General features: G+C 45.0%; 1 protein-coding gene across 7 annotated transcripts in view; it reads left to right on the top strand.

The window, feature by feature from the left end:
• The window catches only part of SCML2 (Scm polycomb group protein like 2), a 1,699,115-nt gene that overhangs the window by 1,549,551 nt on the left and 122,179 nt on the right, over positions 1-27,385 (top strand). For 2 of the 7 annotated variants that reach the window (XM_069636834.1, XM_069636838.1), the window contains one exon: positions 1-27,385. This exon is cut by the window's left edge and continues 7,434 nt beyond it. The exons of the other annotated variants lie outside the window; for them this stretch is intronic. The gene's annotated coding sequence lies outside the window, so the exon portion shown is untranslated. 7 annotated transcript variants of the gene reach the window in all.

Here is a 27,385-nt window from a genome sequence, read left to right as displayed (position 1 = left end):
GCACTATTTTCCTCAAAATAGTCATTTTTCAGACAGTCATTTGTTGACGTGGTTCCCACCTCCTCACAGAGAAATGATTGTGTTTAATATAAAGTAAGCGATAAAATCATGCCAGATCACTCAAGATATGGAAGTGCATGTTTTACTATATTTCCACTCTGCCATTATGCACTGATATCCACTTTACTGTTTTCCTCTGAGCATAGCCTGAATGAACTGAATCTCTCAGATCAGCGGAGCGAGGCATGCCCTTTATCGTCCTTAAATCCTTAATAACCTAAAAGACTTAAGGACTGCTTTGAGAATCTTTCAAGCTCCTGGATTACAGCTTTGACAAAACCATCTGACACTAGCAGTAAAGCTGTTTTTATTTTACAGCACGTTAATATAAATTGAACACCAAGTCATGACCATGTAGTTGTTTCTAATGGCAGCATGAAAGTATTTGCGTGGGTTCCACAATAACTCCTACCTGAGCTGAATCTCTGCATATCTCATGCCATATTCTACAGTTTGTGTAGGATTTGTTGATAAGAAGTATCTAGCCACTAGCCTAATAGCGATCAACCTCCAACTCTAAGCCTTGTTTACCACATTTGAAGAAATTATATTTCCTCAAAATGAGCCTCTTCCATTCTGGAACTCGGACAAAAAGTATTTGTGTTCACTATGCTCTAAGGCAAAGTGTCTCTGGCGTGCACACAATACATCATACCGCACTCTGATGCAAGCATAGAATTGATATATATTTATTGCCTCTTAATCTCCCAGCCTGTTCTTGGCATCACTGACTGCATATTTATTCCTGACTTGATTCATGAGACTCCCCTTGACAGATTGTCTTCCTGCAAATCTGTACTCTGAACTATGGCTGTTCATAGGCAGTAACACAAACAAATTTTTCCCATTTGAAAACCGAAGGACTCAAGATAATGCTGCACATGCCAAATTCTCCCAAAAAATGAATGGTGAAGTCATTGCTTACCTACCATCAAACCTGAGTTTCTTCCTATCTTGCCTCAAATGAAGAGCTCAGAAACTGCTTCTTCCTGTGTTTCTCATCAGACAATTTAGACATTCAAGATCTTCTACCTTAAATGGTAATTTTCCCGCTGCATCTGATTCATCTTCTTGCATTACTTCAGGATTTCGTTTTTTTTCTTTTTCTTATTAAGCATAATCAAGTCACTCGTGTAGTGTTTATTCCCAAACACATACCGTTGTATGCTGAATAATATTTGTGTGCACTTCTCTAACTCGACCCAAGTGATGACGCCACATGTTCTGATGAGTTCATGAAAACGTGATTGAAAGGAACAGTTCTACCAGGATTAAGCCCCAAGGTGATGCAACCTCTGGTTCCTGTGCAGTGGCACCAAAAGGGAAACCTGCTTTCTTTCAATTCAGAGAATTAGAAAAGGTTTTCATTTATGATTAATGCTTTCTGGAGCTCAATAAGTCTTGGGCATTGTATTTGTAGTCTTTTTTTCATGGAATTATAGCATTTCGTCCAAAGATCGCTCTAGTGCGTTTATGCTTTAAATAGAGAAATACTTGATCATTGCGGATTAGTGTAGCCATAACCAACATCCACCATTTCTGACAACAAATGGATGAATCCGAAACGCAAGTGTCTCAAGCCTTCCCAACATCACTTATTACAATGTACTGATGAATTCTTCCTGTGGTATCTTTAGGTAGTTTGAGCAGCACTTGTTTTTTCTTTTTCGATGCATACAAGATATTGGATGTGACTAGCAAGAGGCCCGACCTCTCTAGAGATATGATTCGGCAGTCCAGTTTTGCAGAGCACAATAGTCTCTACATGTACATGGATGACATGTACATGACTTGATTTTCGAACAGGACAGGCAGATTTGAAGCACTGCGTATTCAAGCGGAACATCTCCGAGGTTGCTGTTGACCTCCAGTTCACCTTTGACTAAAATGAAGGTTTTACCTGTCGTATTGGCTGCAATGCCCAAGAGAAGGAAGGTTTTGTTTTAGGATACAGAGCCGAATGTGTGGATCATTCTTTGAAAGGTATAAACCTCTTCATTTCCATTGCCATTTTAAGCCGAATGCAGGCAAATTGGCTGTTTGAAGCCAGTAGTCCCTTAATTCCTTCTAGGAGTCCGTCCCAGCATAAAACTTCCAAGACACAAGAAGATTAAGCCAAACCGGATTGCGCAAGTTCCTGTCAGATGGATACAGCTGTCCTGACGGAGGAAAAAGGCAGAAGCCCATCGAGTCCTACCACTCGCCCAAGGCACTCGTCTTGATGCAGAACATCAAACTCGCCTGGGGGACTGGTGTATGATGCTTTGTCTAGAGACCATTAGTTATCAAGTGCAAAATATATTTGGTTTTTGAAGGATGATCAGGCTGTTAACGTTTAGTTTACATCACTCAACCCTCCACATTGGCTCTGCCCATGCAATTATATCTAGTCTAAAGACTGCTCATTTCATGGACACACAAAGGTGATCCTTTCCAATGAAGGGAGAGGGTTGTTTTACAATTACAATAAAAAGTAGTGTTCATTTCTGCACCTTGTAACATTTGCCACAACAAATTTTTTAGTGCCATTGCGGCTGCATCATACACCCTGAAAAATAAAGGTATTTTCTCCAGCATGCGGTCTGGCATGGATTCACATGCTCATGAATATTCTCGTTAGGGTGGGAATCCTCGGTAAAAGAAAGCAGTGTTCATTTAAAACTTGAAAAACTGCCTTTCTCCTATTAACCAAACACTGGAGACTGGGTCATACTGCACCCATCCAATGATAATCGCCTCGCGAAGCCCCACCCCGGCGGTCATCTTTAGATTTTTATCACACGGTTCGGTTCAGCGAGTCCTCTTCAGTTGCTCTTCGAGCTATTTTTCCAAATTGTGTGTTTTTCGACAGATGAAGTATCCTATTTTTTGTCTGAAAATCTCTCATTCGCTGACCGTTAGTCAGTGCCGGCAGCAGTGACCCGTTGCCGGTGAAGATCGACAACTACATTTTCGGATCTTCAAGTTCGAAGGCCTAGTTGAGGCCTACTTCGCGCCTCGCCATGTCAGAGGAAGGCAAGAGGGGTCTATTCAGGCTCTGCTCCCGGTGTGGCTTGAGGAACATCTATGTGGAAGTCCGGCACACAAGGTGCCTCTACTGTTTGCATCCGGATCCTGATGAAGACCGTTCTGAAATCTGCCGAGGGGGCCCTGCCAAGACAAACAGGGACTGTTACCGCAGATTGGTGGCATGGTTAAAATAGGAAAGGGCTCCAGGAGCATACAGACCCCCCTCTAGGGCCGGGCGACCACTGGAGGAATCTCCCTCAGGGAAGAGGTTGAGATCGACCGACGATGTTCCTTCACAGGAGGTCCACAGAAAGGCCAAACGTCAAGCTGCAGATCCAACAGGAGACGCTGTTGCTGCGGTTCAGTTTGTAGCGCACACTCTCCTTCGCCTTCCCAGTCCACGGTAAGCTTGTCGGTTAGGGATTGATCTTCAGAGAGATCCATCTTTTCCAAGCACGGCTTTGATGACCAAGACACAGTCAATGGCTACCCAGTCGACAGCAGTTGCCATGTCCCTGTCGACGATCCAGTCAATGACCACGACAAAATCGAATGCAAAAGTTGTTACCTCTTTTCCAAATGCGGCAAAATGAGCAAGTGAGTTGTTGGCGCAGACTGCTTTTCTACCCAGACCTTCGGTAGGCCGCAAGGGATCCATGATGGCGATCTACTTGAGCTCAGAAGATGAATCGTTGCAGGAATGTGGCTGCACGGACCAGGGCGGAGACAAGACCGTTGGGCAAGTAGATCCTTCCTGGGGGACATAACCAGCTACCGCCAAGGCGCACTTGTCCTCCTGCATTGCCAGTGAGGCCCTCTAGTCCTCACTCAGTGGTGCTGATGAAGACCCGAAGCTCCACTCCAGCAAAACGGGAAAGGCTTGAGAAGAAATTCAGGGTGTGTGACTTGGCCCCTAAATGCCTTAGATTGCAACCATCGCCAGACTCTCTGGTTTCTGCCTCAGCCAGAAAGCGGTCTGCAAATCTGTCCTCCAAGGCCATCGTTCCCCCTGAACATGAAAGGCGCAAACTGGGCAGTCCCACGCCAGAGGCCTCAGGCGTTCAGAGGAAAAGGATCTGCATAGCAATGTTCTGGATCTGTGAGACCTCAAGTCTTTCTTACCCTTTCTCCTGGAACAGGTGGTAAGGATCTTCACGGACAACACCACCACCATGTTATACATTCGAAAACAGAGCGGCACCTGATTCCCCACTCTTCCTGAAGGCGCAGGCCCTGTGGTGCTGGGCCATTATTCAGGGCATGTATTTGGTCCCTTTCCATCTGGCGGGCATCAAGAACACCATGGCAATTCCCTCTGCAAGGAGCTACGATCCTGTCATGACCTGGAGCTCCATCAGGCACAGACGTCCCATCTGTTCAGTATGTGTGGCAGACCCCAGATCAACCTCTTTGCGACAGCAGCAAACTCGAAGTGCCATGCCTTCGCTCGCAGGTTTCCCCAGCTAGGGAGCCTGGGGGATGTGTTTTCGTTCACATGTAAAGACCTTTTCCTGTACGCGTTCCCTCCAATACCTCTTTTGCTTCGGGTGATCAACACCATGAAATGCTGCCACAGCAAGATGATACTGATCCCCCAGGCGTGGCTGTGCCAGATCTTGTACCCGGAACTGCTCCGCATGGCCCGGCTGCCCCCTCTTCTCGACCTCCTGTCCAAAGAAGGAAGGAAGGATATTACACCATGACCCAGCATCACTGAACCTCCCGGCTTGGCTCCTGCAGCCCTAGAGTTCGGGCAGTGACATTCCTCTGGCATGCAGGAAGGTCCTGGCAAGGGCTAGGGCGTCCTCTGCACTTTTATGTTATGGACACAAATGGAAACCGTTCACTGTGTGGTGCAGAACGCAGAAAATCGATCCTCTACGCATCGCAGCTCCCCAGTTGTTGCCTGACCTGCTGTCTTTAGCCAGGCCGGATTGGCCCACTCCTCCAACAAGGTGCACCTGGCGTTCATTTCTTGGCAAACACGATCACCGGGCAGACCCTCGCTGTAGTCTCACAGGCTCGTCAAGGCGTTTCTGAGAGGCATATTCAGGACTTTGCCGCCAGTCAAGGCTCCTGCCCCGGTGTGGGAGTGCAATATTGTTCTTACTAAACTCATGCGACCTCTGTTCGAGCTGTGGAAATCAGGCTAGATGAAAATTTCTTTCCCGGTAGACACCGTTTCTGGTGGCCATCACTTCGGCCAGGCGAGTCGGGGAGAATCAGGCACTCTCCTGCAAGCACCCATACCTGTCTTTTCATGCTATAAGGGTGGTTCTTCGGACCCACCCCACCTTTATGCCAAAGGTTCTGTCTGAATTCCACCTTAAACACTTGGTGCTGCCAGTTTTCTTCCTGATTCTTCTCCAGCCGCGGAACAGTTAATGCATACACTGGACATTGCTCATGCCTTAAAGTGTTATGTGGCCAGCACACGAGATTTGCGAAAGACATCACAGCTCTTTGTAATCTTTGGACCTGTGAATCGAGAGAAGGCCCTGTCGAAGGCTTCCATATCCAGGTGGCTCTCCGTCTGCATCATGCACTGTCATCACCTGGCCAGTAGGCCGCTCCCAGGCTGCCAGAGAGCCCATTCCTCCAAATCCATCGCTGCAACAACTGCGTTTCTCTCTGGGGTGCTCCTCCTGGACATTTGTAGGGCTGCTATAGAAGTCTATGCACACCTTCACAAAGTTCAACTGTGTCAACAGGGATTCCAGGAGGAGTGCAGAGTCGGCCAGGTGCTGCTATGCAACCTATTTGTTTGAGTAGAGTCAGTTGCAGTGGGAAGGGGTTGTACTTCTGTTGAGCCTTGCCACCTCACGTGGTTGTGTATGTGTACTGCTGTATAATCTTATTCATGAGCATGTAAATCCATGTCAGACCCCATGCTGGAGAAGGAACAAATTACCTGTAACTGTTGTTCTCCGGCATGGGTCTGGCATTGATTCACATGCAAACCCTTTCTCCTTTCCCACTTCTGGTTCATACTGGCACCTCACGTGCTTCAAATCTGAAGATGGCCGTTGGGGGGTGGGGCATATGGAGACTATCATTATTGGATGGGTACAGTATGTCCCAGTCTCCATTGATTGGTTAATGGGAGAAAGGTAGTTTTTTCAAGTTTTAAAGCAAGACTGCTTTCTTTTAATGATGATTCTCAGCCTGACTGGGAACATTCACGAGCATGTGAATCCATGCCAGACCCATGCTGGAGAACAACAGTTACAGGTAAGGGTTCCTCCTGTGTGCTTGCATGTAAAGCTAGTCACTTGGGGATTATAAGAAGTAGAACTTACTTCTGGGGCTCTTCTTTAAACTGAACCCTAGTCAACAAAGGGAAATTATTACTCCCCAATCAGCATCTGCAGGGTCCATACCAGGCACTCGACAAGAGAATGCATTGGTGCTTCATGTGAAGGGCTGTCTTAAAAATCACCCCATGGATGTTTTAACACACAAAAACCTTTGATGGCTTGTTCCAGAGAGTTGATGAAGCGTGTTCACAAATCTACTTTTTCTATTTATATACTTTTTCTAATCAGTAATGTAAACATGTGACTTAAATTTGCTGCATTCTTTTCTAATTTATTTAAAGAGCACTTTAAATCCAAAGAGGATATTTAAAAGCCACAGCCCTGAGTTGTTGTAATGTCCAAATATTTTAATTGAATCCAAAAATAAATGCACATTGCCATTAAAGGCTGTTGTACAACCATTTTTCCAATTGCTAAAATGATGTCTTACATTATGCTCCAATTCATGTTTCCTATAGATTATTCATAGGAAAACAACTGAAATGAAAAATAAAAAGCAAAACCACACAACTTTACTAGTGTTCAGTGTCATTTAATATTTTCCTGGGAATTACGAAAGGTAGCAAGGAGGTCGTGGATGGTTTGGTGCACGCATGGAAAGGGATCCTCTAAACTGATGATGCCCCAGATTCTGCAGGTTTCTGCGCTCTCCCTATTGCTTTTTAATTTGTACATGGTGGCGCTGGCTAAGCTTATTTTTGACTTTGGAGTACACTTTTTTATATATGCAGATGACACCCAGATCTTTTTCCATCTTAATGCCCCCAAAGAAAGTCCCCCCGAACCTTTGAGAAGATGCCGCTCAACGGTGGGGTTATGGATGACCGAAAACTGGCTTAAGCTAAACTGGGAGACGACCGAGGTATTGGTGGTTGGCCAGGCCCCCAATGCTCCAGGTTGGACTGCAGACTACTGGCCATCATGTCTGGGACCCTGCCCGAAACCTTCCACTGTAGTTAAGAGCCTTGGCATTAAGGTCATGGCCTCTGGCTCGAGAGAAGCACAAATCTCTTTGGTTTGCAAGAGTGATTTTGCTAAACTGAAAACTTTGAAGAAGTTGCTGCTTTTTCTTTCCCAAAGAGGCTAGGATCAGAATTGTGACTGCCTCTATTATGGGTGCAATTGATTATTGCAACAGCATTTCTCTTGGCCATCCAGAGGCGTTGCTTCAACGCCTCCAGATCCTTCAGAATGCGGCAGCTAGGCTTGCTCTCAGCGCTCCTAGACTGTCTCACTCTCCTGACCTCCTTCAGCGCCTTCACTGGCTGCCCATTAGATCTCGGATGCATTTTAAGATCTTGTGCACGCTTCACTGTGCTATTCACTCTATGGAAGCTAAATGTATTCAAGCAAAGCTTTCTCTGTACCATCCAAAGAGATCTCTCCGCCCATCCAACCAGTTTTTTGCTCTGTGTCCCCCGCTTTCAACGTGCTCGTGTGGGAGGCACAGCTTTCTCTGTGTTGGACCAGTTTTATTGTGGGCGGTGATATATCCACAGATTCAACCATACTGTTGCTGCTCATAGATGAAATATCAGCAACATCAACTATCACTGACCTCATCAGACAGGCCTTCCCCCCCTTGCACGGTAGACTGATTCATGGTACTTGTTTTAGTTTTGTCAGAATCAATCACCCATGACGTTAGGGTTCCCTTTTAAGGGCACACTTTTTTGCATTCCTAGCAGCCCGCTTTCTACCTCTTTTGGTGCGATTTTTCTTTTCTGCATTAACCGTTTCCTTGGCTACCACTGATTTATTCTGTGAGTCTCTGAGCCTCCTACATTTCTCTCTTCGATAGGAGACAGCCCTCCAAACTCTCGCACTCACTACCTGGCAAAATTTCAACCAAAGTGTATTCTAGGTTAACATTACATATATCGGCATGTATCACCAGTACATATTCCAGGTGCATTTACATCCTCCTGAGATTATTCTAGGCCCTGCCTCCCCAACCTCTCAAGGTGAAGAATGTGCCCCTCCACGCTGTAGCAGAGATTGAGCAGAGATTGAGTAGCGAGTTATTATCAACCTTGGCCGGAATACCGGCCTCGTCACTCAAGGTAGTAACAGTATCTGAGGGTTCAATATGTACTTGCACCACAGCAGTATGATCTTCAAAGAAGTCCGTAATCTTTTTTCCTTCGCCAATGAGGTCTGCGGGCCGTTTTCCGTTTACCCCAATGGCTTTTTCCATGTATGATGCCTTTTTTATTGTTTTTAAGCTTGCTTCATGGTGGAGGTTGCTGACATAGAAAGAGAACCCGCCTTCGACTAGTGCCTCTATACACAGGCACCCAAATGCCCAACTGGAAGATAAACCCACTGGCTCAAATATGTAAATCCGCAGTCGCCAGCGGGGTCTTCCTGCAATAGTGCGCAGGCAACTTAGGAGGGTGCCAATTACAGCAAAGGAACCACTGTTGCCACTAATGTAGAGAGAGTAGCAGTTGATTACCTCAGAGAAATTACACAGTTGTCATGGCCCCCATAAGCGTTGTTTAACTTAGCAGGCGAGTATCCACAAAGTAGACCAGTCAACTGCAAAGTATGCTCAAGACAAAGCCAATTTGCATTTGCTAGAGAGCATAATAGGTTAGGGAAATTAACCAAGGTGTACATTTAATTTCAGGGACTGGCGAAACACACAGATTAAGCACTGGTACAAGAGCCATACAGGCCTATTTGATCAAAGGAGCAACCATCCCGCAGTCTCACGCAAATCCCCACACTATAGATTACAAGAGTCAGTTCAGCTCTCCTTACCTCTAATAGGACAGTGCCCACACTGGGACCCGACTAGCAGTTGGATCGAAGACAGCATCAGTATAGTGCCAAAGAAAGCAATCTACCTCTCCAACCTTCTCCGCGCAGCCCTTCCAGCACAAACAGCAAAAACAATGGAGAAGATGCTCTGCCCTTTTCTGTGGTCGGGCTTGTCGCTGCAAGGGTGCCAGCACCAGGATTTTATTCCACTTCCTGGAATGAGCGTGCTCACTGCCCTTAAGGAAACCGGCACTTTTCTCCAGAAACATTTGTATCAGCAAACGTAGTTTTAGTCCTTAGTTAAGTCGCTGCAAGGGTGCCAGCACCAGGAATTTATTCCACTTTGGCTGTTATCTTATGTTTCCAACTGTATAACATTAATGGCCAAAGTGGGGAACCAAATGTCTTAAAACTAGAGTATTTAATAGTTGTACCTTGCACGATGAGGGAAGATGTTCGCTAACCAATTACATTTCACTAGACCTAGAGCCTTGGTTCTTTCCAGGTGTTTAAGTAAGGCTTTTAGGAAAAATGAAATTTCTCCTTCATTGACAGGTATTGCAGCTATTAGTTGGAATTACTTCAATTGCTTCACTCACTCTTTGGACAGCAAACAAGCTACCTTATTAAGGGGAAAGTTTGGCATTGTTAGTTATTGGTGCCCTACCAAGTACTTTGTGTGGCGGCTTCCAGGTCACTTGAACAAGCATGGGCAGAGAAGAGCTGCTGTCCTTCTTTGTTGGCGATAGGCCCCCTCGTATATAGGAACCAAGAATACAGTCGCTCCACCTATTGATTGCCTTCTCTCCATAAAGAGAGAGAATTGCATTTTGATCTGCCACAGATGTTCAATGAAGAATCACCTACTGGCTGTGTTAAGTTGTTTCTGCCACCTGCATTACACGTCTTTTGGGTTGACTCGTTTCTGGACCACATATTCATTTTTCTTTTAAATGCCTTCTCCCCCCAATCCCCTCACAATTAAATCTACTGAAATTAGCAAAATAATTGACTGTTATGTTTAAATCGGACATTCTCTGTCCCAAACAGGAACATTTAATTCCCCATCCTCCAATTGGGAAATTCTTATCCAAATCCCTCTCCCACTGCACCCTGGCACTGCGTCCCAGGAAATTCCAAAATAATCAATACTCTGTATAGTGCTGATATCAAGCCTCCTCTGTTTCTGTATGCCTATACTAAACCTTCTCAAACTGTGCCAATTTTCTATCTTGTTCACCCATTTAGAGGCCAAAACTAAATGCAATAGCAGGTAATAAAGGCAGACAAGGACCTTGCTCCCAATTACTCCTCTAGCCATGTTGAGGTCACAAAATATCCTCCTTCCAAGGGTTTGCCTGCTCCCTCCATCCAAACCCCCTTCATACTCTTTCAGGCATATTTGGTGGCCCTTACTATCCTCTATAAGTGAAGGGGCCAAAATGAAACCGAGTGGGAAAGGCCACAAGGTGAGTTTTCTAGCATTTGTACATTCCCTCCATGTATCCCAAAGTACTCCTGATGCTGTCTTTCCCTTCTTGGGAGTCTCTCCCTTTCGACCCACAATCACTCACCCACCATTACAGGTACCAAGGACTTGGTTTTCAATGTTGACCCACTGTCTCTCCCAAGTATTTCTCAGGTGGTCTACCATGTCCCTCAATTGAGCCGCCATTTAGTATTGTGCAAAGTCAGAACCCTCTCCTACCTATTTTTTGGTAGTACTAGTGACTGGTATGATGCCCTCCCCCTCTTCCCTCCCCAAAGAAGGTTCCATGCTGCCCTCATCAGCTCAGTAAGGAACAGTTCCAGAACTCGTACTGGCAAAATCTGGAATATAACTGGAATAAAAGAAACACCCAGGAGATGTTTATTGTCACTGTGTTTAATCTACCCAGCAGAGGTAGCCAGTTTGATCACTTGTAAGATATTCCCTTATCCTTGCCCATATAAGAGAGACATGAGCATCATATAATCCCTCCTGGGATTCAGTTGTTTTGACTAAGGCCTTCACTGGGACTTCATCTCAGCATTAGAGACCTGGTCGCTAATACGTAGGAGCTTCCCCAATATTTTGGAGAAATTACCTCCAAGGTCAGAAAGGTGACTGAGTCTTCACCCTCTGCACCATACGGAGGGCTGATGACCCTGATCTGCTTGACCATGTTTTTAAGATATGCAAGTCTGATTTGCAATATTCTGTTTCCCTTAGTTACAGCCTCCATCTCTTATCCCATATGTTTCACCACTGGGACCATTTGTGAATATTACTAGTCTAATTCAGAGGTTCTCGTGGACGTTCTAATTTCCAGCTGTGCCACTTTTTCATTCATCTTATCAAACGTACTTTCCAGCCGCAATACTGATTTCTCTGTATTCGCCAGGACCGCCATTACAGGGTCTTGGGACGGCGAAGTTGGTCAGAACTCTTAATTGAATAATTGCCTGTTGTGTGGTGGCAGAATCGGCATATCCACCTTTTATCCTTTTTTTGGTCTTTCTAGTTATTTTGCACTTCTTCTGTCTGAGTTCTAGACCTCGTGAAACTGGAGAGCAAGGATATACAACTAATGTTTCCAAACATCCAACCATATTTTGGGAATCTCAGCTGCACCCCGTTGTATTTGTAATACATTATATAATTGCTACACAGAAGGTGTCACTTCGAGAAGACTGCATCAGTTGCTATGATTCCATGTATCTCTTCTGTTCTGTATGCGGTTAAACAAGCTAGCCCTCATGAAAGATGGCTGCTCCCATTTAGGCTTGATTGTATGTATTCAAGATATAGGACTCTGCCAGTATCAAAGATGGTCTCTGCAGTTTCAGCTTATCCATGCTACCAGCCTCCACTGCGTCCTTCGATCTTGCCACACCTCCTGGGACATTTGTAGCAGCCCCAAGGGGTAAGTTAATGGGAGCTGGTGGGAGCATCCGCTTGTCATGTCATGTGGCTTGCAAGCCCAACTGGTCACCTCTCGGCCCGCTCACTCTTTCATTTCTTTAATATGTGCCACTGTGCTGATCGCGATACTCCCATAGCATGTCACTCAAGTGTGGTACATCCGCACTCACCTGCCACATATACTGTCATGGCTCACTGCAGGTGTGGGTTGCTATGGCCCCATGTGGACGCTAGCTGTGTGTCTTGTTTACGATTTGGCTCCTTCGACTCTTCCAAGATGGCCGCCTCTATGGTCTCTTCAGTCAGTGCTGCACACGCACTAGTAGTCAGCCATGTTTCTCTCCAGAAGTCTGTGTGGCCGTCTTATCTACTGTGGATGCCAGCGGCTGGACACGTCGCTACTCTTTTCCTCCCAGGCGCTCGTAAGTTTAACCATTGTTGTTTTTTAGTGACTTCGAATCCTTTGCCCGCTTCCAGTACTCTGACTGATTTGCTATGCATTTTGAGTTTGTCCGGCCGTTCTCGAGCGGTAAAACATCTTCCGAAGCTACGTTTGTCTTCAGCATGCAGGGGGCTCTCTTCCTGCCTGTACCGGGTAAGCTCTCATGGCTCGCTCTCTCTCTCTCTCTCTCTCTCTTTACTGGTTTGACAAGCTAGACAATTTGCATTAACAAATCCTCTAATTGTAGCCGGAACACACTCCTTGTGAAAGTCTCTATACGCACGAGTGCCAGTAGATTCATTATTCATCCTTGAGCAATCCAGAGACTCTTTCACAGGTCTATTCCCACTGTATCCAGGGGGATTCTTGCTTTCAGCTCCCTTCAGTGGATGCTGCTTCATTTGGATCCAGGTTGGTGGAGTTTATCTATATTCTATTGAGTGTTTTAAGGCTATCCACATCCATATGACATATACAGGTATTGTCCTAAGCTGTTCCTCATTCTGCTGATGAGCCTTCAATTCACGAAGGCTGCCGGAGACCAGAGCTTGCAGGCCAGGGCCCGTGGAGATTACCATGGAGATACTGCCCTGCTACCATCTTGGCCAACCTCCAGAAGTCCTTTTTAAAAAAAAACTACATATATGGACTGTACATATTCCCTCCGTCAAACAGTTCTTAATTATTTACTTTAATCAGAAATATATGCAGGTCACTTCTTTACCTTTACGGTATATGTTGTTTGATTTCCCCAAACCATGTGATGCAACAGAAACCGTGTTGGGATACTGAGAAAATGTCCCCTCTTCCATATAGCATACAGTTCTGTACTACAAGGTTTTGTTGACCAGTCAGCTTGCTAAAATGTACATAAGCTAGAACCACTAATCTAGTTTATCTCTTACGTAACTACAACACCTTTTGTGGCCATTGTTTAAATTAATTTAGGAGGTATTACCTCTTCCAAGTGGCAGTTTTTGCATCAATAACATTTGGCACCCAGGATGCACACTTGTTTATCATAAACAGTACTTTCGGATTTTCCTAGCGGTGAGAATCTTTTTTTCTTCCAGTGTCTTTTTTGGGTGTCATGCCTCTTCAGCAATGTATATCCTTTGACTAAGATGCGTGGCTTGAAGTTCTGCCTTTTTGAAGATTCCTTGCTTGGGTGTTCTCCCCTACTCATTGTCCCATGGTGGGAGATATGCCAGTAAGTCAACATTTAAAGTATCACAAACCCTATAAGGAACAAACCTAGACCAGGTAGAAAGGTTTGCCAACAACCTTTTATTATGCTATCTTACAGGAGAAAAAAAATAAGCAAATTCCCAGAGTGTCTATTATTGTAAACAAAATAATGTAATCTAGGCAGGATAGTTATATATTATAGGTGTGATCAGTTTCTAGGGTGAATTATAGAAGCATCGACTTTCTGGAAGGTACACAAGGTTTAAAGCAAACGTTCCTCCTTTCCTGTTAATCCCAGGTCCTTCTCTCTCCCAGAGGTGAACGAATTGGAGCTGGGGCTATATGTGAGTTTGGTCAAAACAAACCATAAAGAACGCCAGGTAAAATGCCTTTCATGATTAATATTGTTTCTCAAGATCATTCTGCTACCGTCTTTCTCTTTCAATCTCTGGTATTTCCAAGTTTCTTAGTACTCTTGGGTTATTGGAATATCGTGAGGAGACTGCCGTTCAAGTCTCAAATCTCAGGGTTGGTGGCTAGTTTTGAACCTGGTGTTGAGATAGTGCCCGTCTTGCACTAAGGCCTGTTGGTGTACTCAAACAGGAGGCTGTTTTAGGACTTCTATGTGCTCTTAACTAGTCCCCTCTTCACACATCTATCTCAGGGCCTTGGGTCTGTGGCCGGAGGTCTGCTCTCTCTATCTCCCCTCAATGTCTTACGACAAGGTCATACTTTGCGACCTGATCGTATTCGCTTTTCCATTTTTCTCTGTCGTCATGCTTCACCTTTACCATGTCAAAGCTTCTCCACATGCTCATTTCTCCATCGACCTGAGGTTCCCCTTTTCCAGACGCAAGCTCTGCCTTTCTCCACACTGCCAACTGAAAATAACATTTTCAGAGTCTGATGCAATCCCCTTTTGCCCACTGCTGCCAGCTTCCTCCTCTCTTCTTTTCTCAGTTTCCTCCTCCTGCAGCTCCTCTAATCACAAATATCTTCATCCTCTCCTCATCTCGCATTCTGCGCTCCCTAACTACTCCTCTCCATCTCTCCCTTTCTCCATCTCCAGGTATTTTGCTTCTTCAGCTAGCCTGTTATTTTTTCACTGTCTCATCTCCTCCTCATTGTATTTCATGCACCACTTTATTCGCCACCCCTTTATCTAGAGCCAGAATCTGTTCCTCTTTAATCCCCACCTTCCTATTCACCATCACCTCCTCAGGTACCTCTAAAGCAAGTACCACTTTGTTCAACCCGCCTTCCTTACACAACACTATATCTAGTACCAGCGTCTTAATCACTTACTCCTTATACTGTTCTTCCCTCCTGTCGTCTCCTCTGCCCTGTATTCTGAGCCTCTTTTATAGCCTTCTGCATGGCCATCTTGAATTCCATTCCAACACATGTGTGAGATGGGCTAGAGGGACAATCCTGCATGTCATCCAGAGAATCTCATTCTCATATGCATGTGCCCTCAACCCTGCATGTGTTAAATCTTTTCCATATGGCTCAGTGAGATGTCTAGGAGACCTCTATTTGCCACCTCTATTTGCTGTGCCTGAAACATCTGGGATCCCTCCTGACCGTCAAATCCCTGGTGGCCTGGGCGTAGAGGTCTTTCAAAGAGTACCAGTGCAAACCCGGCTCTCTAAACATTATGCAGTTTGAAGTAGCATGCGGCCCCCTTAGTGAATCCACCATCTGCCCTTAAGATCAGGAAGGGGACTTTGTCACAAAAATACTATCCCAAGATAACTAATTAGCCACTTATTTTGTTGTTGTAAGCATAATAACAATATTCCCGTGTATGCTATTAGTTAACTTTGTATTAAAGCTAAAGTGGCATCAATTTCTTTGCGATCTTGTGCCTACTTTGGGCATTTGAGAGTCTGCAGGTCTACTCAACATACCTTCTGCAAGCATTATTCCTTATATGCACTTTCTGTTTGAGATGCACAGTTAACCCACAAGTTACTTTTTTTTCTGTTTTCTTTTCTTTTTAGTAATCTGTTTGCAAGAGTTTACCTCAGAGAGTAAAATACTATTCACCAACAGAGATGTTCACATTGTCTCCTTGGAGGTTTTTTAAATAGAAACAATAATTCAGCCCCTTTAATGATTTATGTTGCCTGTCCATTCAACTGACGTTTAAAGAAAGTACAGAGTAAAGTATGCAGCTTGCAGGTAGAGGAGGCCTAAGATGGATATTTCTACGATTTACTCATGTGCATACTGATTGTTTATTTACAGATTAACAACCAGTTTCTGGTACTGCCAATATTCTATGAGTAATGGACGCAGGTGCCTGAGTGCAAGAGTCAATATGAGGGCAACTGTATAGATCTCAGCAACTCAATTATTAAATGGATTGTTCAACTTGAAGGCATCCACAAGTCGACCTATCTACCATACAGACCATTCAGTATGCTTCGCCAATACGGAGAGTAACAAGCTACCTGGGTATTGGCTTTGTGTGAACTGGTCAAACAGCACCATATGCACCTATTCCCCCAGACTCCTAATTTCCTCTTCACAAAGGCTTTCAGATATTCTGTCTTGATAGACTATTTGATACTCGTAGTAGGAAATTCAGTTACACAGACTGTTTGATCTATCTTCTGCTGCTTGATTCTCCAGTTTATTTTCCTATGCGGTCTGTCATTTTCTTCACAAATGATTTGCCTATTGGCTCCTTACATTACTAGTTGTAGCATCTTACCCTTTTAGCATGCAACGTAGAGGGATATTTATTTTGGCTGAATAGGTTATACCAGTATTCAGCCGCACGCATATATGTTTGGCATTTAGAGAAAGGGGTTTAGTTCCTCCATTACCCCATTGACTGATATATTTTGGCCTACTAAAACCATAGCTATTTCAAACACCAAAAAAAACATTTTTACACACTCCTGTCTGCTCATTACATTCGTGTAGCTGCAGTGAGTCCAGATATTGATTCTTTCAGAGAAAATTACAGGGCTTCTTTCCAGTGTCAGTTGACAGACTACCGCAGGCTCAGTTCTGGAATGATGCTCCTATTTGCTGAGTTGCCCTCCTTAACCTGTCTACTTGAAGTTTTGGACAGCCCCACACCATTTCTATTTCAAAGCGTATTCTATGCATGGTAATGTGCTCCAACAATTGTTGCAATCTATTAGATTGGCTATGTTTAATCACAGCTCAGTGAAGGGAAGTCGGTGTATATAGTTGTAGCAGGCAAAATAAACATTACATGTGCATTTCTAGAAGCAAGTGACAATTTGTAATGCAAAGAGTTTGGCACATGGATTTGGTATGCTGACAGGTGGTTTATATTGTAAGTCTTACCTCGTTTATGTCAAGACATTGGTAATGTGAATGTTTCTATAGACTTTTAAAAACAAATTGTTACTAAAGTGTTTTTTTCTAATTGCTTAGATAAAAGAATGTATACATTTAAATGCAGCTTAATTTTTTTTAAGCGAGAAAGTATTTGTTTTGATGTGAATTGGTTGTATTAATGGTACAAAATAATGTACTCCTACGTCCCGTCCCCTTTCCTCCATACTGCATGGGGTGTCCCTAGCTAGGGATGGGAACAGAACCCTCTCTCCACACAAAAAAGCCTTCCTCTTTAAATGTCGTGTGGGGCAACGTGGTACTAGAAGCATGCGCTCCCCTGATCCGCCACCACACCTCAGTCTACTTTTCCGAGCGATGGGAGTCGCACTATCGCTGGTGGTTGAGGCCTTTTCCCCCTCATAATTCCACATGCCTGCTTTTCCCTGGGAACAGTGTTCCATACTTTTAATTTTACTTTTAATTTTGATTTCCTAGATTTACCATACACTGGCCTCCGGTACCTCGCCCTCGCCAACACATGTCAGCCCCAGGCAGGCTTCAGTAGGTGCCCTTTCTGCGATGGATCATTCCCTGCATCGGACCCGCACGCATTGTCTGCAGTGTCTCAGTGAGGACCACGACTGGGAAGGCCGTTCGGCGTACAATGGTCTCACGCCTTGGTCATTGAAGAACCGTCTTGTCAGATGGAGGGAGCTCTTCTTCAGGTCTCTGCCAGAACACTTGAAGCTGTACGTACGCAGGAAGTTGAGGCCCAAGTAAAGTACACTACTCACTAAACACCCCGCAAGGGAGATTCCTTTCCTAGGGAGACCTCGACCAGGAGGAATCTTTTGGATTCTAATACCAGCCAGGGGCCGAAGGCTCCTATATCTACCGTCAGGGGACCAAGGGATCCAAGGATCTTCCTGGGCCGAGGGACCGAAAGGTTCTAGTACCGGAAAATCTCCCAAAGGGCGTTGCTCTGGTACCGGGCCTTGGCCCAAGGGGGCACCTGCACGCAAATGCACTATCAAGAGTGACAAGCCTCCAAGGTCCTCGTCTGAGGTGCAGATGGCCAAACCTACAACCGGTGCCAGCTTGGGGGAGTATGTCAGCAGACACTCTGTTCCTCTGCTGTCCAGCCCAGCCTGTCAAAATGACGGCTCCAAACGACAAAATGGCCCTCCGTCAGGAGGCACACCCGTCCTAACCTGAGGACAGACTGGGAGCCGCGTCTCCCACACCCAGGCAGGAATTGACCCCTCGGGTGGAATGATTGCCTTTACAAACGCCATGATGCACAGTGTATGCAGTGCCATCACTGTCCGTGCGCTACACCGAGGCCAGCTACACTCAATCCAAGCAAAGTGCCGGCAAGTTCCAGGCCACTGTACCAGCGACCCCAGCGGTTCCGGACCGCTCTACCCCAGCATGTGAGGAGTGTTTTTTTGACAAATGTATGATGTTAATGAAATCCCAGCAGGTGGTTGGTATCTTGAAGGGCCTCTTTAAGCAAATGATGCCGCCTGTACCACCCACACCAGTGTAGCATCAGGCTCTGGTGCTGTCTCTGGTACCACCCGGGCCAGTTCATCCTCAGCCTCCACTGCAGCCTCTGCTGGCGACTCCTCAGGCTCCTACCCTACATGTTCAAGAGGCGATCCAACTGGATGACAGTGCAGATCAAGGTGGTACAGACCCCCTCACAAGGGACCAGGGAGAAATGGACCAGGTTGACACGGACGAGGAGCAGGAGGATGCAGACACCTCCACTTCGGCCCGGGCCTTCCACGATGAGCTAGCTGGATTCGCGGAATACCTGGGGATCCCTCAGCCACAGGAAGAACAGCCGGAGGCAGGTGTACTTGCAGAGGTACTCCATATCGGAACCTCCATGAGGTCCGACTTTCCCTGCATAAGGACGTTGAGGCCTTAGCCAAAAAGTGCTGGGCTAAGCCTCAGACCACTCAGCCTACCAACAAATGCCTAGATGCTAAATACAGGCTGGCAGAGGGGGATACCCTGCTGCTATCAGTCCATCTGCAGCCCCACTCATTGCTCTTAGCGGCAACGTACATGTATTCCAAGCTGCAGGCCTCCACGTCCTCAAGCACAACCTTGGCGTTGCTGAGCAAGAAAGATCGAATTCTCGTTGCATACGGCAAAAAGATGTATTTAAACGCTGAGCTTCACTTGAGGCAAGCAAACACAGATACGAGCCTTGAAGCAGCAAACCAGAGAATCTGGAAGGAAAATGCAGAATTCTTGACAGACCTGCCGGTGCATAAGCAAGTCGGGCCTAGCCGAGGCCAAGTTAGTCGAGTCAACGGTGGCTCATATAGACACAGCAGGGAGAGCCATTTGTATTGGCATATAAATGTGGCATTCTGCATGGATGAGGGCCACTACGTTTGTAACCCGGATGCGTAAGAACGCATCCTGGATCTCCCCTTCGAGGGCAGGGATTTGTTCCACTCGTTGAAAAATGACAAGCTGAAAAAGTAGAAAACCAACTCGCAGACAGCGAAGTTGCTCACCATCCTGGCTAAACCGGCCATAAAATCAAATAGGCAGGTTCAGGCGAGGTCTGACAGGGGGAGAACATTCAGAGGTTTCAGGGGCTTTCAGGAGTGCAGAACGCACCAACCTGACAGGTCCCCCATCATTCACTGGCGCAAGCAACTGAGGACCTCAAACAAGGGTTTTTTCTTTTCCCCCTCCCAGGTACCTGCCTCGGATGCCAAAAAACAATGAGGAGAGGGCATCAGGGTCCACAACACACTCTATGGCGGCAGGCCTGCTTTTCACATTCAGTCCTGACGGATGTAATTCACGGGTCCATGGATCATCTCAGTGGCCTACAATGGGTTTCTCCTCCCTCAGCCCCTCCCACCTCCCCACCTCTCTTTCAGATGGGGACACCTGCTCTTGCCGAAATCTCAGCACTTGGAGAAAGCTGCGCTGTGGAGGAAGTACCTCCCTCTGAGAGGCTCAGGATTCTGTTTGCACTTTTTCGCAATTCAGAAGAACCACCAGGCAGGCCCGAGAGTGGTTCTTGATCTGTCCTTCCTACCCCTCCAGAAGGTCAAGATGGTTACACTAGCATTGATTGCAGAGTCTTTGTGTGGGGGAAACTGGACGTGCTCCCCGGACATAAAAGATGCCTATCCCAATTTGGCAGCCCCAACGTGCTTACCGCTGGTTCACGGTCATGGACCGGCATTTCCAGTGCAAGATGCTTCCGTTCGTTGAACTCAGCCCCGCGGGTATTCACCTGGTTGATGAACGCTATAGCCTCAGTCCTCTGGTCAGAGGGCCAGCATGTATACCCCCCTACCTGGAAGACTGGCTCATTAGGGCACGCTGTCTTATGGACATTCTGTATGAGGTGGGGTTCTCCATCAACCAGCGCAAATCGCAACTACAGCCCACCCAGTCCCTAGTCTTCCTGGGTTTACTATGGGACACTCGGGAGCAAAAGATGTTCCCTACTACAAAGAGGATTGAGGCGTTGAGGACAGCTGTCTGCCTTTTTCTCAGCAGGACATCTACCACAGACTGGTGGTTCCAGCACCTGTTTGCCATCATGGTTGCATGCCTTCTGGCTATTCAGCACATGAGAATCAGGATGTGGAGGATTCAGTTACACCTGGCTGCATCCTTGTACCAAGAGACAGACTTGCAGGCTGCCACAATCTCCTTGCCGACTGACCTCTGCCAAGACTTATTGTGGTGGAAGCAGGAGGCCAATCATTGGGCATGTCTTTTCTTCAACCCAATCCGGTAGTGACAATCATGAACGACTCTGCACTGGAGGGGTGCGAGGCCATGTTGGCTGACCACTCTGTCCACAGTCTGGGGTCCGACAGGGACAAGGACAGCCACATCAACCTTCTGGGGCTGAAGGCTTTACAGCTAGCACTGTGGGCATTACTGCTGCTAGTCGAGTACAGAGAAGTCTGCATTCAGATGGACAGTTCCACGTGCATGTACTACATAATCAAGTACGGGGGCACCAGATATCCTCACCTGTGCAGGCTGATATCCAGATTTGGGAGTGGGCGGTGGAGCACAGCATCCAGTTATCGGCAGTCCATCTTCCAGGGGATTCCAGTCTGGAAGCGGACAGGCTCCGCAGACTGGGCGTGGACAACTACGAGCTAGCAGATTTGTCCCAGGTCCTGGGCGGCATCTTTCAGACATGGGGCCACCCAAGTGTAGACTTATTTGCCACGGAACACAACCGGAGGTGCCACTAGTTTGCTTCCTGGATGAGTAGGGGCAGCAGCTTGCTGGGAGACACGCTTCACCTGGAGTGGGACAACCGGTGGGCATATGCGTTTCTGTCGACCCCTCTGATTCACAGGGTCATCTGCAAGATCAGTGAGGTGCAGGGCCTGTGGCTCATTCTAGTGGTGCCTTGGTGGCCAGCCAGGCCATGGTATTCAGAGCTGGTGAGGCTGGCAGCCCAAGGGTGCATTCCTCTCCCGGACAGGGGATCTCCCCTCCTCACACAACAGGGTGGGCAGTGATTCACCTGGCCCCGGAGAAGCGAGTCCTAGAAGCCTGGTTCCTGAGAACATGATGCTGCAGCACCTGCAGTTGTCCCAAGAAAATGTGCAGATTATACAAAAGAAAAGGAGCGACTCCACCTGCAATCAAAACAAGAGCAAGTGGACAAGGTTCTGCTACTGAGCAAGGGACAAGGGCATAGACCCCATGGCTTGCACCCTCAACCATGTGATATCTTTTTCGGCCTCCCTTGCTGAGTCGGCTGTGCAGGTCGACATGTGATGCACTTATATGGCAGCAATAGGGGCTTCCAGGCACTCGGACACCACGTCATATTCCACTTCCAACATGGTGGTCAAGAGGCATCGTACTGGCTTAACAAGATTTTTCCTTCCTGTCAAGCGCCCTCACCGGTATGGGCTCTCAATGTTGTGTTGAGCACTCTTGTGCATAAACCATTCGCGCCAATGGCTTCATTAGACATACGCTTTGTCACCATCAAGACCACCCTCCTAGTCAGGCTCACATCAGCACGCAGCATCGTCAACCTTATGCTAACACAATTTCTGGATTTTTTGGAAATATGTCTTTCCATCCTGAAAATATGGACTTTTAAAGTTGAATCAAGCATACTTTGAGGTCAGGCACAGGTATGATTTACATTTTTTCTTGAATAAGATTGGCTGTTTTAGACACTGTTACCTAACCTCGCTGGCCCATTGACGTCCACACTTTGAAAAGTATTTCATTGAGGGGTAGTGGATCTACAATAGGTACATCTGAGATTCAGTCCCTGGTGGCTTTGGAACCGTACACCACATTCCATAGAGATAAGGTGGTGCTGCGCACACCCACCCTTCATTTTTGCTAAAGGTGGTTTTGTCCTTCCACTTGACAGTGGAAATTGTGCTGCCTACATTCTTTCCCAACCGAAATCTGAGGCAGAAAGTTTTACACTGCCTGGATGTGAGAAGGACTTTGAAGTTCCATCTCGACAGGACGAAGGAGTTTCATAAGTCACACATGTTGTTCATCACGTTTGGTGGTTCAAAGCCTGGCTGTCAGGCCTCAAAGCTTCTGTAGCAAGGTGGATGGTGGTGGCCATTCAGGAGGCTCACAGAGTTCAGAACAAGGACTTACCAGCAAATCTTCATGCCCATGCAGTCAGGGCTAATCCAGAGGCATGTGCCTTAGCAGGTTATAAGCGGGGCCGCTACATGGGCTTCCCCATCCGCCTTTTGCAAGCACTATAGTCTGGACTGCAGCGCATGGTTAGACGCAGCCTTCAGGCAAGCAGTGCTAAAAGAAAGTTTTCTTAAGTCTATAGACCTCTCTCTTCCTTAAGGGCTAAGCAGCAGTGGTGATTGCCCATGCAGTATGTATGGAGGAAAGTGGACGGGACGTATGAGTAATTTTAAGTTACTCACAGTAGTGATTAACGTACTCCTAGTCCATAGTCCCTTTTCCTTCATACAGCCCTCCATCCTAAAAAGGAGCATAGCTAATCATTAGAGTAATATGGCTGACGCGTAAAAGGGGACTAAGTTGTGGCACCGGAGGGCGCAGTCAGGGGAGCCCATGCTCCTGGTACCACACCTCCGCACGTGGCTACCTTTTGTAACTGAAAAGGCTTTTGTGTGAATAAAAGGTTCTGTTCCCATCCCATGCATTATGGAGGAAAGGGGACTATGGACTAGGAGTATGTTAGTCACTACAGTGAGTAACTTGTCATTTTTCTTCTGCAACTCTTCATTCTAGTTTTCTTATTTAGATGATAATCATTTGAATACATCACCATTTTGGGTAGGACCCTGGAACACAATTGAATTAAGCACAGCCTTTTTTAGGAATGAAATGCCACAGGGAGTTCGGCACATGGATACAAATCATTCCATTCCTTCTAAATAAAAGTCCTAGCAATGTGGGGATTTTAATAATGCCTCCAGCTTCTGCGCCGTATGAGTTCCAATATTTAAAGCACTCCAAATGTTCCACATCCAGTTAAAAACATACTGCATGGAGAGTGCGGGTGCATCGACGATGAAGGTTAAGAATTTACTCCTGATAGACTGTTATTACTGGCAAGTAGTTTTCCTCTCCATTATGGGGTTTTCTTTCAGTTTGGTTATTCCACACCTGGTCGAGCAAATAAAGTGATTAGATAGCATGAACATATAGTCACTTCTAGAGATGTACCTATTGTAGATCCACTACCCCTCAATGAAATACTTTTCAAAGTGTGGACGTCAATGGGCCAGCGAGGTTAGGTAACAGTGTCTAAAACAGCCAATCTTATTAAAAAAAAAATGTTAATCATACCTGTGCCTGACCTCAAAGTATGCTTGATTCAACTTTTAAAGTCCATATTTTCAGGATGGAGAAAGACATATTTCCAAAAAATCCAGAAATTGTGTTAGCATAAGGTTGACGATTTCACTGACTAGTGCCAGCTCAGTGAGCTGTGAGTGCAGACAGATGAGCGCACATACATATTCTGCCCTAGCAAGATGTAAGTTAGATGAGCCTGCTGTTTCCTAGCAAACATGATATGCAAAATATATTCCCCATTAGAGTAGCAAAATGTGTCATACATTCTTATTGTAGTTCTAAATTACCAAATTAAATTGTTTTATGGGCCAGTCTAAATTAAATATTCCAGGCCTTGAATGGATCACTCGCTTCTGCATCTCTTAGAAGCTGAAATGTTTGGCATATGATAATGGACAAGAGAGTACCACTCCTCAATCCAAGCGGGTTCCTCCAGGTTCCTGGATATGCTTGTGTTTAGAGATTCTGAATGAATTTACAGGAAGAGTGTTGGAAAAAGTCTGCCACCAACTTCTCGAAAGGCATCAACAGTTTGACATTTTCCATTATCTCTGGGCGCAAAGTACTTTCTGAATCTTGTAGACTTCTGAATGAGAATTCCCTCCTGTCTTTTCTCCACTTCCTTGTGAGAGTCGGCTTTGCTATTTTGCTCTCTTCGGGGCTTAGGACCTCTGCTGCCTCTCTTTGTGGAGAGGGTTTGAGGCATTGTGCTCTCCTATCTTCTCAAACAATACATGCTGTCCTGCATCATAGCCCCTCCAGGTATATCTTCTTAAGAAAATGGACCAGGTACTTTATACGGGACCTCTAAGCATCCACTCACATGTCTGAAAGTCAGTCATCTTTTCTTCGCCTTGTAGACCTATGGTATATTAGATTGTCTGTTGAGAGAAACCCTTTGTAAATGTAAATATGGAACATGCAAAACTTGACACTTGTTGTGGCTAAGACCATATGCTGCATGATTCCTAACCACATAAAGGAAATTCATTTGTTCATCTCATTCTGACAGTCCTACATTGTCTGTGACCCTGGTAAGGAGCAGGACCATGTTTCCCGACAGACTGAATCTTCAGAATTCTTTTTGGCATGTAGAGGGTCCGGCAAAGACTATAGGTGAAGTAGAAGCTGTATTTTCCAAGTGCACTCTGCAGATGTGGGAAGAACTTGTACTACTCAAAATGCTTTTCTATGCCCACATAAAAGAAGAAATCAATTGGACGGTTATGGGTGGTTGTGGTGCATATCAAATGCCCATCACTGCTACTGACCAGAGCGAGTTGTCAACTAGAACTAAAGCTTTGGGTACCACCACAAGGCTTTATTCTTGATGAAAATCCTGATGTTCTGCCCAAGAGGCAGAGAATGGGCTTCTAGAATGAGAGTTGGACATAAAGGTTCTTTTTATTAAGCTTTTTAGCGCTGTAGGAATTGTCCCTGCAGAGCTCCACTATTTAACTGCTAGGTGCCTCAAAGGCTAAGCCATTTACTTCCTTCAAAAGAGTCGGCTAATGCATGACTGCCATATCATGAGCAGTTAAATGGTTAATCAATTAACCAAGAGCCATTGGGGCCTATAGGGCTGTAATGGCTAAATCTTTGTTTGCAATGAGGCCAAGTTCTAAGTCTTCCATTACCTCCTCAGCCTTCTTTAAACCAATGGATAGGAAACATTTTCAAGGAGCTGGACCACATTAATCCGTTCTTGTAGTAAAAACATATGTGAAAATATCAGTATATGGGTCTCTTTCCTTCTCCTTGAAATCCTCTGGATGCAAAGAAACATAATTAACTCATCCTTCCAATAGGGTTTGTCAAGAGGTGACATTCAAGCTGTGTTGAAGCCCAGAATGTTCTAGCATCTGGGCAAATGAAAGTTGATGATACAAGCTCAAAGCTACATTCCATAGTGGCCCATGTGTTTCATCACCCTATTCCAAACTCTGAGCTCTTCTGGGGTTTCATGATTAGTGCTTTCCTGGCGACAAGGAAGTATTCAAAGGTTATTCATCTGAGGAAGATCTTATGGTTTATGAATATGTTTTGTGTTTTACTGTATAATTTTCATTTATAGTAAGGAACAGTCACAGAACGGTTATCTTGTACTATGCAATATCCCCTCTAACGCATCAGTTTGTACTGAGCCATTGATTCTGGTCTGGTTTCTGGAATAAGTTATTTAGTGTTCTTATCCTATTTTAAAAAAAAATATTTGGTGTCATGGTGAATAGGTTTTGCATTTTTGTATTCATCTCCCAAGAAAAATGGTGTGCTGTTTTTTATAAGCTACAAAAATAGTTGCTGCTGTTCAGATCGTGACGTCCTTGTCAATGAAACTTACATCATGGCCCAGAATGTATTTTTCTGTTTTGAAAACTGAATGTATGTAACTGAGCAAGTTACTATTGGTATGTATGATTAGTCTATAAAAGGTGGTTTATAAGTTTTAATTTATCATTCATATATTAAATAATGCATTCTTTTACACATTGCTGACCTTTTCATCTTTATTAAAATATTGTTTTTCCAGGTACTGAAGCTAGACAAATAGCATCAATCATTTTTACATCATGTTTGTTTAATAATGTCTTAGTTTAATTTCTCTGCAGTTTTGGAGAAATTCTTTCAACGCATTCCTGTTGTACTTCTCCAGTTTCTTAATATTGTAACAGTTATGAAAATGCGTAACATTGTTAATGTAGCATGTTTTGAGTACGGTTACGTTTTTGGTAATTCCTTAAAGCATTCAATGACACAAATTATGATTACTCGTGTTTGTTAATGTATTCGTTTTTGTGGGGGGGAGGGTCTGTCTGATAATATATGTATTTGTTTTTGCCAACAACATACCCTGTATTGAAAAATCATTTCCCACTAAAATAAGAAGGTATTTATTGTTCTGGAAACTAGTATGCACAATGTTTTAGTTTGTACAGAAATCGAATTTCTATTTTCTGGAGACATTTGTAGGATTCTGGACATAACTTTGCATTAGGTAAAAATGAGGTTATATTCCTTTAAAAAAATAATTGTTTAAAAAAATGTATAGAATTCCCACCGGCATAAATGTATGGTTCTTTTTTTGGTTTAAGCTAATGGCATAGCTCTCAACATATTGCATCTAAAAGGGGATCAGGCAACACAGTCGGGAATTATAATAATGTGTCTTCATAGTGCTGCTGGCTGGTCTGAAATGTACACGTTACATTCAGAAATTATATTGCCTTATATAAGCTATACGTTTTACATTCAATGTGCCATTTAACTCATTAAAACAGCTTGTAACCATAATACATTTTTTATCTAAAAATGTTGGACAATATCTAGGAAAAGGGCCTGAAGCTTCTCTTCAGAAAGGAAAAATACATGTAGAGTATGCTACAAATATATATTTTTTGTAATGTTTTCTAAATACCTGTAAAGTTACTGGTATGCATCAACCAATTACAGAATTTCATTAAATTAAATTTCATATTTTTGTAGCTCTTCTATTTAACTGTATTTACTGTACATAAGTAAACCCTATTTGAGACAATA

Source organism: Ambystoma mexicanum, chromosome 7p (genome assembly GCF_040938575.1).
Source record: "Ambystoma mexicanum isolate Mex_15411 chromosome 7p, UKY_AmexF1_1, whole genome shotgun sequence".
Taxonomy (NCBI): domain Eukaryota; kingdom Metazoa; phylum Chordata; class Amphibia; order Caudata; family Ambystomatidae; genus Ambystoma; species Ambystoma mexicanum.
This window is presented reverse-complemented; position numbering and strand designations above follow the sequence as displayed.